Source organism: Podarcis gaigeae (genome assembly GCF_964106915.1).
Source record: "Podarcis gaigeae genome assembly, chromosome: 5".
Taxonomy (NCBI): Eukaryota; Metazoa; Chordata; class Lepidosauria; order Squamata; family Lacertidae; genus Podarcis; species Podarcis gaigeae.
In genome coordinates this window covers 24,340,295-24,356,326 of record NC_139681.1, presented here as the reverse complement: position 1 = coordinate 24,356,326, position 16,032 = coordinate 24,340,295, and the positions used below count along the sequence as shown (strand labels likewise).

Here is a 16,032-nt window from a genome sequence, read left to right as displayed (position 1 = left end):
TGTGGTATTATTTTATTTACACACATATATACAGTCTGAGACATGGGTGGCACTGTGGGTTACACCACAGAGCCTAGGACTTGCTGATCAGAAGGTCGGCGGTTCAAATCCCCACGACGGGGTGAGCTCCCGTTGCTCGGTCCCTGCTCCTGCCAACCTAGCAGTTCAAAAGCACGTCAAAGTGCAAGTAGATAAATAGGTACCGCTCCGGCGGGAAGGTGAACGGCGTTTCCGTGTGCTGCTCTGGTTTGCCAGAAGCGGCTTAGTCATGCTGGCCACATGACCCGGAAGCTGTACGCTGGCTCCCTCGGCCAATAAAGCGAGATGAGCGCTGCAACCCCAGAGTCGGCCACGACTGGACCTAATGGTCAGGGGTCCCTTTACCTTTATACAGTCTGAGCATAAGTGAAGCAACAGGTGAACTCCAATAAATGTCCCAAATTAAAACCATTCTGTGCTATCTTGTTTACATATCACAGGAATTGCGGGAGTCTTACTACTGCATAGTTATGAATGGGCTGCAAATGGGCACCCTATCTCTCTCTTAATGCAACATGGGAGATGTGCATTCTTTGGAGAGAGGGAAGCACAGAAGAAGTCACTAAAGGAAGAGGGAGAAGAAACCGAAAACAGGTCCACAAAATGATAGCAAGACATTGGAGAAGGCACTTCACTGTCATTTACTCAATTGTTGGTTCGAGGGCTACCATGTTTGTTACTATAGCAAGGGAGTGAACAAAATTAATGTCAGGATGCTGTCAGCGGCTCCCAACTGGTTGCCCAGGAATTATAAAGACAAAGAAAAGTCTCTTACAGTCCTTTTTTATTTCAGTCTTTATAGAACCCAGCCTCTTGGATAATGGCATTGTCCCAAGTGAATCTCCACCCTCCGTCTCTCCCACTTCCTCATTCGTCATTCTCATCACCTCCTCTATTGGTGCTGCTAGGTGCCCTCTGTCTTTGAGCTCTTTGCTCTCCAGCTTTTAAGGCTTGCCCAAGTTCTGGGAGACGGAGGTTCTGGAATGCTTTCTAATGACAACATGTCAGCCTGGTGTTGTTCTGACTCTCCCATGATTTCCCAACTTTCCCCCTCATCTGCCTCTGAGCTGTGACCTCCCTCAAACTCCTGCTGTAAATCTATGCTGTCTTCTTCCTCCTCCCCCTCCCTGGAAGGGTCAGGATGGGGAGGTGGTCTCCATCATTCCTCCTCCTCTGCTCCTCTGACAATTAAGCAAATACAATGTAAAATAAGAGGAATAGGCATTGCTCATGACCAGTGATGTCACAGGCACTGTCCAATAGGTGCCCATTATTCCTCACCACCATTTTGCCTCCAGGTGCCCGTTATTTCTGAGGAATAGCATTCTACAGAATGCTCACTGGTGTAATGGGAGTGCAAGTGAAAAGTGTGTGTGTGTGCTGGCCTCAGACTTCCTGATTCCTAGTGATGGAATAATGTGTGATCAGTTTTGTGACAACTGCTAGTTATTGATAGGCAGAGAAATGAAACCCTGCCAAGCTCACTTTGATCAACAATCTGCTCAAGATGTGGAAATGGATATTCCAAGGTGAAAGGTTAATGCATTGACTAACAGCTCCCCTCCACACTTGGTCTTTGCCAAATATCCATTATGCTTTATGCCAACATAAATTCTCAAAAGGCTCCAAGTGAGCTTGGGTCTTATATTCCATGCCCGGGAAGTAATGAAATAAGATAGTACAATTCCTTTTAACTAATTTTTTTTTCCTGACTCAACTTAACTGCAGCTTACTGATGCCTTCATTTGCCACCTGGCTCAAAATACCATTTTCTTTTAATCCCTGGTTTTCATATCATCTTGCACCAACTGCAGGAACCCTGGGCAAGAACGGGATCACTTCTAAGTTCTGCATAGCACCTGGCATATGGCGACAACTGCATAGATTGCTGAAATAATGTTCCAGGTATCCACATGTCTTGTCTGCCCACCCACTCCCTCCTTCTGAGATATTTCTCAGGGGTGGGAAGTTGAAAACTACACCAGAAAAGTGCATACCAGACTCCCTTGTAATACCTCAATGCTCAAAAGAGAGATTGTGTGGCAATATGCTTGACATTTTCTTTGCCCCTCTCTGAAAAGAGCACATGGGGGAGCAGAACAGTTCCCAAGACTGAAGGCAGATTGTCCTGTACAAAATATGTTGCTTCCTGCCCTCCCCAAGGTTTGAAAAGTGTGCAAGAAGAAAGAACACCTCACATGTGAACTTAGAATATTGGAAGCATAAAACCGGCACGCCAAATTTCTTTCTTATATCTCAAGGGAGGTATTGTGCTCCAAACCACAAACCTATAGTCCTCAGATGTTGATGAACTACAACTCCCATCTTGCCTTACCACTGGCCATGCTGGCTGGACTAGTGTCCAGTAACATCCACAGGTTGCCTAGCCTTGCCATAAACAAGGGATGGATACAGCCAGCATCAGAGGCCTACATCACTGGGGATCTGTCGAGGCCATATCAAGGAGCGAGTTAGAAAGCTCACTGGACCTACTCTGATAATAGGCAATAGAACAAAAGAACAATATCCCCATCTCTCTACCCCACCTTCTCCTTTCCCCCAACTTCAAGATGTCTATGACAAAAGTATCTCTCACCAAACATAAATGAACTGTGAACAAGACTATGAATTGAAAATGGAGACAATGACTGCTCCCCACATTAAATGGGGGGCGCCCTTTGTGTGGTCGTGTGCAGCCCCCTGGGCCCTATGTGGCACCATTAACATAGGCTTGGCTTCGCCTTCCCCAGGTGGGATACCTGGAGGTCTCTGCCTACCTCAGCCAGTTGCCCAATCCCACCTGGGGAGGCGTTGCCAAGGTGATGTACCTTTCCTTGTTTATCTGTTTGCTTTGTAACACAAACAAACTCAATACGAACTCATTGGACCAGACCTTGCCCTTTTAGCCTAACCTGCCTCATGAGCTTTTTTTGAGGATAACATGGAGAATGAGAGAACCAAATAACATCACCTTGAGCTCCTTGGAAGAAGGCTAAGCAAAAACAGAAAGTCTCGGTTTTGATACATTTCCTGCGTCTCGCATTTTCAATGTCAAGCGGCAACTTCTTTCACAAGTGGTTCGTGTTGCAAAAGGAAGACTGGATTATGCCAATGGAAACAATTCCCTGGATGGCTTTACAGCCAGTCGCCCAAATGACTGAAAAGAGCAGAGGACTTTGGAGACAAATGAATGCCAGCTACTTTGATTAGGCCCAGCTCCATATGCGCCTCTCTTTCAGTTAGCCCTGTGATGGGGAAAGTGACATTTAAAGGATCCTGTGGTTTTCACTGTTCTTCAAAGCAACAGCAGTAACTTGTGGAGGAGGAGGCAGACAGAGGAACCCTCTCCAGTATAGACGAGAGAGGTCAATCTGAACTTCAAATCATCCTTTGATTGACATTTACTGCGCTTGTCAGTGAAAAAACAAGACAAAACCCTCCTTAATTTTTCTACCCTTGTAGAAAACGCTTCATAGAATCATAGAATAGTAGAGTTGGAAGGGACCCAAAAGCTCATCTCATTCAACCTCTTGCAATGCAGGAATACACAGTTGTCCCATATGGGGACTGAACAATCTACCGTATTTTTCACTCTATAAGACGCACCAGACCATAAGATGCACCTAGTTTTTGGAGGAGGAAAACAAGGGAAAAAAAATATTCTGAATCTCAGAAACCAGAACAACAAGAGGGATCGCTGTGCAGCAAAAGCAGCGATCCCTCTTGCTGTTCTGGCTTCTGTGATAGCTGCACAGCCTGCATTCGCTCCATAAGACGCACAAACATTTCCCCCTACTTTTTAGGAGGGAAAAAGTGAGTCTTATAGAGCAAAAAATATGGTATTTGATTCCAATACTATGGGTGCCTACTCAGAGGTAAATTGCACTGTGTTTAATTAGGCTTACTCCCAGGAAGTGTACATAATAATTCAGGCTCAGGAAACAATCTGATTTGGTTGTAGTTGGGTTTTTTTTTTAAAAAAAACCAACAACCAACAACTATGGTCATAGTTTTAAAAAGCAGAGCAAAGCAAAAGAGATATGCTTGCCAATGACAATTACACAAATGTAAGGAAAGAAATCACAATGACACAAGGGAGGTATCTGTTCTTAAGAGGTCTTAATTAACATCTCTGTTCCTGACAATATTGCTGGATTTCTTTTAGTTTGGCATCTCTATTTGGTCTTGATGCACTTGCCCAAAAGCTGTGTGTGTGTGTGTGTGTGTGTGTGTGTGTGTGTGTGTGTGAATAGCATGGCAGAGTTATTCCCTTGATATCACAGTTGCTTGCACTTCAGTTCATTTTCTTTTGGCAGTATTTACCCTGGTGTAGTTGCCATCTGTCCCTGTATTATGCTAAAGGTAGACTCAAGGTATGCACACAGTACAGATCTGCAGCATCATTTGAAGTATGGGGCAGGGCAGTGATGCCGAGAAAAAAGGAGGAAGAAACGGAATTGAGCTGGGGTAAATAATAGGCCAGTTAGTTAATGGAAATAAGGTTCATTTGTGGGGGTGGGGCAGGGGTATTTTGAAAGTCACCTTAAAAATAAAACACAAGTTTATGAGACTTACTAACTGGCATTTTGTTGTTGCTTTTTTTAAAAATACGAGGTGCACATTTGCATAATAGGAACTGGATATTCATATGAAATATGGTGTAGATTAGATGCCTGAAAACAAATACGTACGAAAATGCAAAGACAGGGAAAAAAATTCAATAAGAAGTTTCTACAGATAACCATTTAAAAGGACGGTGCAAAGTTTGTGGGGTGTATGTTTTATCTTGTTTTGTGATTCTGTTTTTTATACCTATGTGTAAGCTGCTTTGTGAAGCGTATTCTTGGAAAGCAGATCAAAGGTAAAGGGACCGCTGACCATTAGGTCCAGTCGTGGCTGACTCTGGGGTTGCGGCACTCATCTCACTTTATTGGCCGAGGGAACCGGCGTACAGCTTCCGGGTCATGTGGCCAGCATGACAAAGCCGCTTCTGGCGAACCAGAGCAGTGCACGGAAACGCCGTTCACCTTCCCGCCGGAGCGGTACCTATTTATCTACTTGCACTTTGATGTGCTTTCGAACTGCTAGGTTGGCAGGAGCAGGGACCGAGCAACGAGAGCTCAATTGGTTAAATAACGTACATTTCTGTTGCTCAGTTAGATAAACTGCAGTATTGTAATTAACGTTAGTCAGCAGCCCCATTCACAGCAAGCTGTCTCTGTGGTGTGGGGGACACAGGGAATAGGCTATCTTCACATGTCACATTGGTGGAACTTTTCATTTCTAATGAGGACCACATAGCATTCCCAGGTCACATGGCTGCATCCAGACCAGTATCACATCTCCAGCTGATGTGGGAAGTAACCATGTGACCTGGGTGATCCATGTAAACTATCAATGCAATCTTGGAGCCCCACCATGGAAAAAGTGTTTTCTCCCTCTCCCGCCACAATTTGGGCACCTCCTATGCTTCAGACAATATGTCAGGCTAGAGAATGTTCACAGTTGAGCAACAAAAGGCCAATTTGCATGAAAACATGTTTCTTAACTGAGAGCTGCGGCCATCATCGCTTGACAGCTTGGCAGGGTATGCAAAACGGTTCTCCGCAACTGCCTTTCATAAACAGAGCTTATATCAGAGAAGGCGAGCTTGCCAAGTGATGAGATGTGGTCGTGCAATTATCAACACCTCTGCTGAATGTGTGGGTTGATCCTGCACTCTCTCCGAGTTAGGATCCCTACTCTGAAGGGTGATTAGGAGGCACTGCTTGCAAAGGGCTCAACATTGAGACTTGGCTCAGAGAGGGATGGGGTGTGAAATATTTGTTTTGCTTCTCAATGTTCCTTTGTGCTGGAACAAGGTTTGCTCCCAACCTTGTGGGCCAACTTTGGCATAATAATATAATATTATATATTAGCACATGGATGACAGGTGGGTTTCCCTGCCCATCGGCCAAAACCCAGCACTGGTTCTTTCAACTTCAAAACTGTAGATTGAGAGCATCAGTGCAGAGTGGGGTTCTGTCCCTCTTGCACCTCTCCTTTCAATCTCTGCAGTCAAACCTCTTCCAGCTCCTTGAGTGAAACAGGCTCCTACCACCCACCAGCTGATGCCCACTTGGGAACAAACCTTGTTCCAGCATGAAGGAGCAATTAGAAGTCCACTTTAAGCTCCTGGTGGCTCCTCTGAGGGCCACCCTTTCCTGTCCCATACCTGACATCATGTACGAGCATGGTTTCCCCATGGACAAGTGTAGCTTCCTCTAAACAGCCTCATGGGCCAAATTGTGAGGCCTAGTGGGCCATGTTTGGTCTGTGGGTTGCCAGGTTCCCCACCCCTCCTCTAGACGGTGTCAAACTCCAACTCCCATCAGCCCCAGCTGGCATGGCCAATGGTCCAGAAGGACCAACAACATCAAGAGGCACAAGCTCCCCATCATTGTTCCACAACTTTGGCTAGGGATTGAGCCCTCTGCTGGGGATCAGGTGGCCATGAAATTAAAGATGCTGTGTTGTACAGCTGGACAATTTACAAACTACTGAATAGTCAAATGTCATTCCATTTAGGAGGAAAGAGGCAGATTCTGCAGACAGGCAGTCATTGTTTTTCAGAGTGTTGATGGTACAATATTGGCATCATCACCACACTGTCATGTCTGATAAACAGCTCAGTTTATTCATTTTCACGTTTATCATAGTCCATAACAGAAATGCAAAAACGCAGTGTCTAAAACAAATGACAGAACTCACACCTTGCTCCAATGGGAAGGGTAGGCCAAAACCGGTTGTCATCTCAGAAAACGTGCTTTATTTTTACTGATTGCTTTAGTACATTTATATGCTGCCTGTATTCCAAGAAGGTCATTTAAAAAGATGATGATGAAGAAGAAGCTCAAGTTTAGGCACATAGTTCTTCATGCCTCCCTTTTATCTTCACAACAGCTCTGTCAGGTAGGTTAGGCTAAACCAATAGTCTGACCCAGCCTTTGCCAACCTGGTGCCCTCCAGATGGTTCAGACTATGACTCCCATCAGCCCCAGCCAGACTGGGAGTTGTAGTCCAAAGAATCTGGAGAATCCCAGGTTGGATAAGGCTGCTCTAACTAGCACACCACACAGACTGCAGCTCGGTGCACGGAATTCAATGAAAACAGCATGATTTATATTTTATTAAGATAATACTAAGGCATAAGCAGCTTTAATACTTCCTGACATCTATTTTGCTACCAAAACCACAAACCTTTGAAGGTCAGACTAATTCTTCTTAGCTGACAGCGGCTGGGGTAGACATTTATTTTTTAATTTATTTGTGAATGGGGCCTTGGATGTATATAGGGTTTGCGAGCTTTTTGTAGAGCTTTATAACCTTGTTTGTCCAGTGGGACAAAAAAATGTGCATGGAGACAAAAAAGGCAATGATAATACCTCTTCCATGATAGTTGGAAGTATCGTCTGCTTCCAGCCGAAGACAGACTATAATGGTCTTATTAAGTATTTTGTATCTGTATTTGGTCTGCCTATATGCATAAACCAACTCACTTTGTTTCTCAAATGCCCTTTGTCCTTTAAATAAAGGAAAACAGGTAGGAAAATCCAGGTGTGTCCCAAAAGTAGATTTCAGTACGTGCACATGTGATACGATGGACATTCTCAGAAGCTGCATCAAGAGGTAACATGAAGAATCATGGAACTGCAGAGTTGGAAGGGACCCTGAGGAACATCTAGTAAAATGCCCTGCAATGCAGGAATATGCAGTTGTTCCATACAGGGATTGAACCTGCAACCTTGGCATTATCAGCAGCACGTTCTAACCAACTGAGCCATCCATGCAGGCCCATAGCTCAGTGGCAAGGCATCTGTTTTGCATGCAGAAGGTTCGAAGTTCAATCTCTGGCATTTTCAGGTTGGGCTGGCAGAGAATCCTATTGGAAATAGTGGACAGCCACTGCCGGTCAGTTTGGGGCATCACTTAGCCAGGCGGTTGAACAATCTGACTCACTGTAAGGCAGCTCCCTTACGTTCTTCACCTCTAGAAAGCCCCTCATTTGAGCTCTAGCGCTCCAAGGCCAGCTCAGTTCTGGTTCAAGTTCAGGAAAACTAAAGAGGGTGGTAGCTGCTTTTGGCATGTGCAAAGGGCATTTTTATCATGAACACCCCTCCCCCAAAACAAAACTTGGGACTAGAGAGTGGCTTCCAGTTACATTTAGATGCAGCATGGCCTGTAGATAGCTTAAAGCCTATCTTTGTAGAGTATGACATAGAATCAGAGGGCCTTCTCGGTAGCGGCACCCACCCTGTGGAACACCCTCCCATCAAATGTCAAGGAAATAAACAATTAGCTGACTTTTACAAGACATCTGAAGGCAACCCTTTTTAGGGAAGTTTTTAATGTTTGATGTTTTATCGTGTTTTTAATATTCTGTTGGGAGCCGCCTAGAGTGGCTGGGGAAACCCAGCCAGATGGGTGGGGTATAAATAATAAATTATTGTTATTGTTATTATTATTATCATAGATTTGTAGAGTTGGAAGGGACCCTGAGGATCATCTAGTCCAACCCCCTACAATGCAGGAATATGCCATTGTCCCATATAGGGATCAAACTTGCAACCTTGGTGTTATCAGCACCATGCTGCTGCCAACTGAGCTAAGCATGGTGATTTGCAAGAGGTGCATCAGAATTGACAAGAGGAGCCTACATGTGGTATATGGTAGTTAGAAAGCAGCAACCAATACATCCTAGACAATATGTGGTGACACCAGTATGCATAGTGCTATTTATTTATTTTTAAAAAAACAACATGCCACCATGTCCTGACACCTTATTCATTTCTCTTGACAACCCAGCCTTGCAACAGTCCTTATCAGAGCTTAGCTGTAAGCTCCTGTTGAAAAGGAAGGAATCTGTCTCTTTCTTTCATTCTGTAAACTTTACAAAATAAAAGACAAGGAAAAGCCTGGATCGATTGCACTGCAATGATAAACACACCTAAGAAAACATTTTCCTGCCTTTTAAACTGTACACAATTTTCATACCTAGTTTCCCAGCGAGAAACTTGCTGTGAAGGGGCCAATATTTCCCTCATTCCTGTGGATGTTTGCTCATTGCAAGGGAGCCTCTAGATCAATGTGCTCTGAAGGCAATCCTATGCAACTTTTAACTGGGAGTAAGTTCCATTGAATTCAATGGGGGCTTACTTCGGAGCAGACATGGTCAGGATGGTTATACTCAAGGAAACATATATAGCAGAGGGATGCGAGAGGAGTTGCGAGCATCCATTGATTTACAGCTGCTGCCTATCCATTTTTCACCAGGAAGGAAACCTATAGGAGAGGAATAGAAGATGAATTGCCAACACCCATTGATTTACAGCTGCTGGCTATCCATTTTCACCAGAATGACGGGAGGGGGAGTCTCCCGCTGTTGTTAGGCTACAACTCCCATCATCCCTGACCGCTGGTCCTACTAGCAAGGGATGATGGGACTTGTAGTCCAAAAACCACTGGAGACCCAGGTTTGGGAAGCACTGCTCTTGACTTTGGAAGCGCATGCTGAGAAATCCCGCATAAAGAGAAGAGCATTTTGCATTAGAGGCATGGGGGTGACTGTGCGGGAGGCGCTAGGGGATGAGGTGTTGGGAGGAATGGGACAAGCTCCAAAGCAACGTCAAAGGGACCAAGAAAAATGCCCATCTTTAAAGCTTGATATCCGCATGCTCTTCCTCTTTCGGGAGATCAGAGTCTTAAATTCAAGTCCACCTAGACATACTACTACTAAGCGACCAAGTCCTAAAGTAAGACCAGAGGCTGATGGGAAGTAGGAAGCTTAAGAGAAAACGATGCGAGAGAGGAAGGATTTAATCGTTCCTGTGAAAGTCTGTCCCCAGCCAAGGGCGCCTTGTGAAGGGGTAGTGCGGGTGCAACAGGTTATTGCAGCTTTCGAAAACAAGTGGGCTGCTGCGATCTCAACCCCCAAAGCTACTTGCTCACGTTCGTTTCAGGGCCACTGCTCCGGATTAAGCATTTAGGGGACCGCAGCCTCGATGGTCTTTGAGGATCGCGTTCCTCTCCACTCTTGTAGTTCAGCATCACGATAGATGGGCCTGAGGATGATTTCCAGCAGGAGCCTCGGCACGTTTACTCGGGAGTAAGCCCCACTGAGTTCAATGGGCCTCACTCCTTGGGAAGCCCTAGCCGGGAAGAATTATTTAAACCGGGAGGGTAAGGTTCCAGATCGGATTATTTTGGCGCATGCATACAGTTAGCAAAGACAGCGCTAGCTTAAAATATTTCCCTTACACTCCTCCCCTTCCCCGAAGTTGAGAAAGGGAATGGCAGACTGGAGCGAGGTTAGTAAGATACTCCCCACGAACACCACCAGGCGACCCTAGTTAGCAACCCAGAGCCGGATCCGCCACCCACTTAAAATATGGACATTTTGAGCAGGCGGAGAGTCCCATTGAAACCAAAGATCGGGCAGATCAGCTAGGAAACGGGCGTTCGTTGGCTTTTAAAAGAAAAATATTCCCTCCTAGACGAGGCAGGATAGGATAGAGACGGCAGAAAGTTCTACCGTGTGTGTTTGTTTGTTTTGTTTGCAAATAAGTCCCTTTTCCTGGCGACCACCGGTTCCTTGCTTTTCAATGCGACTCAGGCGCCAGACACGCGTTCGCAGCGCGCGTCCTTTGAGGCCATGAGTTTGGAAACGCGCAGCGGCACCTCTGCTTACCTGGCTCTCGTATACCGATCGCAGCGAGGCAAAGTTTCTCCCGAGGACCGGTGCTGATGAGCAAGAACCTGCCAGCGAAGAAGTCTCGGGTTTGGGGCAGCTGGTAGAGGAAGGAGCTGCTCAGCAGCCTCCAGCGGAGCTGTCCATTGTACCTCGGCGCCGCCAGCTGCGCTTTGGCGAGCCTTGTGGCCACGCGCGCGAGCGCTCGGAGGGTTGCCCCCTCTCCACGCGACCCACCTTCCTCCTCCCCCCCCCCCGCGGCTGGGTGTGGAAACTCCTCCCCTTCGCCCTTCCTATTCGCGCAGCCTGGGATGGGCGAGGAGGCGGTCCAAACTAGGGAACCCGACAAGCAACAGAAGCTCACCGAAAATGTTTACCTCTCTCAGGTGGAAGAGGGTCGCTGCTAGTGGATGAAAGGCAGGCTGCTGCTGCTTGATAAGGGCGGTGGCGATGGGCCGGGAAAAAAGACCACTGCAATAGGCCAAGGAAGGCGCTGTCTGGTTGGACCAAGTGCTTGTGTGAAAAGCAAGCTGGCTGCCGAACTACACAGAGCGCTGCGTCGGGCAGCGTGGGGGAAGGGGTGCTTTCTGGGCAAAGTTAGGGCGAGTCTGCACATTTGAAAGAGGGTCATAGGTGTTTCACTCCTAGGGCTCCCTTCAAAGGGGCTGGAGGTCTTTTGAGCGCGAATTCTTAGCATCCTTCCTCCAAACCACAGCTGTAATTTAAACGTGCCCTGCTTTTGAGTAATCCCAGAAAGCAGATTGTAGTGGATTTCCATAGGAACGTAACCTCGCCCCTCTCCGCTCCCCGCCTCCAGACTTACATTTCAGAGATACAGTAATTGCTTCCGTAAATATAACCGAACCTGGTGTGATTTATGTAACACTCTTTGTTGGCGAAGATGTTTCCTGTCGCTTTCTGGGTTCAAACTCGCCTACCCAACTGCGATATGTCAAGAATATTTCCCTTTCTCAAATTGAGCTAGGAGACTTGCTCAAAGTTTGTGGCAAAGATATTCCAAGTCCAGCGCTCTTCTTCACTGATCTTACAGCCGAGGGGGATAACACAGACTGTCCTCACTGCTCCAAAGAGACAAAGAAAGACATCTCTTTGAACCCCCTACTGTAGGATGCAGGTTCTGGGGCGGAGAGATTGTAAAAGACTCCCAGAATCTGGAAGGATTGAGTCTCTCAGCCTATCCTACCTCACAGGGTTGCGAGGGAGACTATTGTATGCTGTCTTGAGCTGCTTGGAAGAAAGGCTGGGACATAATTGCAATTAAAAAAATAACGTATTGGACATTCGTTGCGACGTTGCAACAATCATGGTACCAGTTGAGCGCCCGCTTCTCTCTCTCTAAAACCCAACAGGGCAATCCTGCTCGCCCCTACTTGGGAGCAAGTCCTATTCAACCCAACCCGGTGAATCTTCGTTCCGATTAAACGTGCCCATGAGGCGCAGGTGATCTCGCAGCACGTTACTCTTCTGAAGCAGAAGTTGCAGACCCAGGGCTGCGATCCTTCTGCACTTTCCTGAGAGTAAATGCTACTGAACTCGATGGGGATTACTTATGAAGAGGCAGGCGAAGGCTTGCACCACTTATTTCTCCGTGGGGGAAGTGTTAGCGATGATCTTGCTAATCTGCCAGCTCCCGCCATCGCCCCAGTTCAGTCCCATATCCAGATTCACCGCCTCCTTTTTATAAGCGTGGGGCTAATGTCCCTCCCCCTGAAACGGATCTCAGAATGATCAAGATAAGAAAGCAGCGCTTTCCCTGGATCCAAGCGGCCTTCCCCAACAATGTGTAATCTGCGATCTGTTTCACTCGCAATGTGAAAAGCACGGTGTTAATTCGATTTAGGGACCCTTGATCCTGTGCATCCCACTCCTACTGGCGGGCTGTCTAAATTCAGAAGGGCCTCCTCGCGAGTAAGCGTGAATCGGCTTTAAGCCTTTAAAGTATTAATAACATTCAACGGGTTTAGAAGGAACCTTTTCTTGCGCTTAGGTGATAAACGAGCGAGCTGGAGAGGAAAATTCGTTGTTGGGTTTCTTTCTTTCCTCCCCAATAAAAACCACCACCACCACCCCCTTAAAGTGGCGTCAGTTTTCCTTTTTTCTTTCCCCCTCTTTTGGCTGCATAATCGAAAGCCAACAACCCCCCACCACGAGCTCCTTTGTCAAGTGTGGCTGAAAATGCATTTCCAAAGCGCTCTTTAGGGTAGACACCCCCAACAGCTCGACAGGGCCCTTCTCGTGCGTCGGAATCAGATGGTTTTTCAACGGAGCTGCGGAGAAAATAACCAACTTGTGTGTCTGCGAGGAAATGATTGAATCGTATTGAGCCACAGCTGGAGAGCTCCGAGGGTGGGTGGGGGAGAGAAGGGGGGGCGCGGCGAGAGAAAGAACCGGGGCTCTCGGGGGGAACGAAATATTCGGTTCCCCGGGGTTCTGGCACGAAATGAACCCTTGGATGTGAATGCAGGAGGTCAGATCCTACCTCTTCGCTGTCCGTCCCCACCCCCAGCTGCAGATACAAAGGTTTGTGTCCCCCATCAACCCTGGGAAAGGGACATAAGGCTGCGATATCATACTCTTTTACAGGGGTGCCAACTTGAATAAAATATTAGGTGGGGCGCAGGTAAGCCCCGCCCCGCATAATCGATCACACGATAAGTGCACGGATATTATTTGAATGGCGATGCTCACCAGTTTTGTGGGGTGCCAGCCCCCTCAAATATTTTATTGGGGGCGGGGACGAAGGGACCTCGATAATTCCCTGCCCCCCTTCAAGCAGGCGTCTTTAAGATCCGAATGAAAACCGGTGTTGTGTTACCCTGTGAATGATAGGAGCTAAAAATGAATTGGTGGGGAGGGGTTCGTGGAGAGAGGGTAAGCAGAGATGAGGTGCTCTTGGCTGGGGTCACCGAGTGTAATAATCTCCATGTTCAGAGTCAGTCCGCCACTGAAGACCTGTTGTACGGGCAGGTTTTGTGTTTAGGCTGCCCGGATCATCTGCGTGACCAATTTGGGGAACGGGATACTAGATAACACACACACACACACACACACACACACACAGAGAGACAGAGACAGAGACAGAGACAGAGACAGAGACAGAGACAGAGACAGACAGACAGACCCTTGAGATGACTAGAGTACACTGGGAGACTCAGCGAAGCTCTTGCGATGCTCCTGCACACCCGGAGCGAAATAGCACCAGGGAGAAGCGAGGGCAGGAAGGAGATGCCACAGTCTAATCACTTATTCATCAGCTCAGCGCTACCTCCGGTTTCCCCAGTTTGACAGAGGCTGATCTGGAGCTGAACAGCGCTCCAGCCAACCTCCTTCTCATAGCTTGTCTGCAGGAGAGTTGTGAGATATCTCTCCCCCCTTTTTTTCTTTCTTCAATTATGATGACAATTGTATTGACTTTTCTTGAAAGCTGTCCACCAACGCTCTCAACCGATCTCTTGAGTCGCGACCTCGTTGGGTCCTTTCCCCTCTAGCTGAGGACCCCGAGTGAATTAAGGGGAGCCAGTCCCGGACACGTGAATACTGGGAAATGCAAACGAGGGTGGGAAGGTGGGGAGAGGATTAACAACTAATCTGCCGGATCCAAGCTGGGTGGGGGGAAGCCATGAACAAGGGGGGCGTCCTTCTGTAGGTCTAGGAGCAGACTGAAAGCGACGACACCAGGTGAATTGGAGACGCTCCAGAAGTTGCCTCTGTCTTTTGAGGGCACGTGGGCTGAGGAGCGAGGCACTTACTCGAAAGTAAGCCCCGCTGAGCACGCAGGAGAGAGCTAATTCCGAGTAAAGTTGCACAGGACCACGAGTTCAAAAACCGGGAGCCTGATCATTTAGGATGGGGTCGACCCATCCCCAAGAAACCCATGGGATGAAGAGTCTCATCCCTACATAAGAAGCCGCCTTATAGCGAGCCAGATATTTGCTCCATCTAGGTAGAGCTCAGCTAGGAGAGCATAAGACTCTTAATCTCAGGGTCGTGAGTTCGAGTCTCGCGTTGGGCGAAAGATTCTTGCCTTGCAGGGCGCTGGATTAGATGATCCTAGCGGTCCCTTCCAACTCTACCATTCTATGATTCTATTGCATACGTTATGGCGAGCCAGGGTTTCAGGCAGAAGCTCCGACCTGGAGATCACAGAGACTGACCTGGGATCTTCTGCATGAAAAACAGCTGCTCTAGCCCTTCTCCATAATCCATTTGTTGGGAAGTGAGCGCCAGTAAATGTATTGAGACTTTACTCCGAGGAAGCAACTTTAGGACGGCGGTTTTAAGCATCCTAATCCTTGCGCAAGATTGCAAGGAAGGAGATGCAGCAGCGGGATCCTAAGTGCCGCTTGGTTGATCCAGTGGACTTTAGGAGGCACACTGCAGGCTCGACTCTGCTTACTCGGAAGTAAGTCACACTTACTCCATAATAAGAAACACAATCCTTGCACGCTTAACCTCAGGACCCACCGGGAAGTTATCCCCATGGAAATAAAGGAGAGGCGCGCAATAGCACGCTCTCTCTCCTGATCCAGACCCGTCACCAAAATCTTTCCGATCCCTGCTGTCGCTCACAAAACTTTTCAATATACTTTTACTTTGTATAAATGCTGCGGAGAGCGGTGCGCCCAGCTGGAGACGCGCAGTTTTGAAAATTCCATTGATCTCCAAATCTTCATTTAACCATTGCTAAGGCTGTGATCCTACGCATACCCTCACCAGGAGGCAAGTCCTCTTGAGCTCAGCGCCGTGGGCAAGAGGGAGAAACCGTGGGCAAGAGGGAGGCACGTCTCATTGAGTTCCAGGGGCCAGACTGGCAGTGCAATCCTATGCACGTCTACTCAGAGGTTCCTAGCTGATTTCAGTTGGCCTTACTCTTAGGAAAGTGGGTAATGGATTGTAGCCTTAAGCACATAGGTGTACATTAATGGCAGTGGCTTTTAATTTTTTTTAAAGTGCTTCCCTTTGATTGGATCTGGCCAGCCTGCCTTCGTCTTTTTTCTATAGTATTTGGGTAGGTGGCAGGAGTATATGATTTCAAGCGCATCTCTTGCGGGGGACGGAAGTTGTATTTCCAGAATGACTCCTATAACTTTACTGTTTCAGCCAGGAATTAAAGCTCCTATATGGACCCATCTGACAGTCACGTGCATTATTATTAGACGTTCCACCGAATGCAATGGAATTTGCTCAATAAGCATGATTAGGACTACACCCGGGTCTTTACACAAACAAACAGCGAAGCCAAGACG

General features: G+C 47.3%; 1 protein-coding gene across 1 annotated transcript in view; it reads right to left on the bottom strand.

The window, feature by feature from the left end:
* Window positions 1–10,911, bottom strand: part of CHAT (choline O-acetyltransferase) — a 50,635-nt gene extending 39,724 nt beyond the window's left edge. The window contains exon 1 of the mRNA XM_083740032.1: window positions 10,766–10,911. The gene's annotated coding sequence lies outside the window, so the exon portion shown is untranslated. The remainder of the gene's footprint in view (window positions 1–10,765) is intronic.
* Between the last annotated feature and the right edge of the window lie 5,121 nt (window positions 10,912–16,032).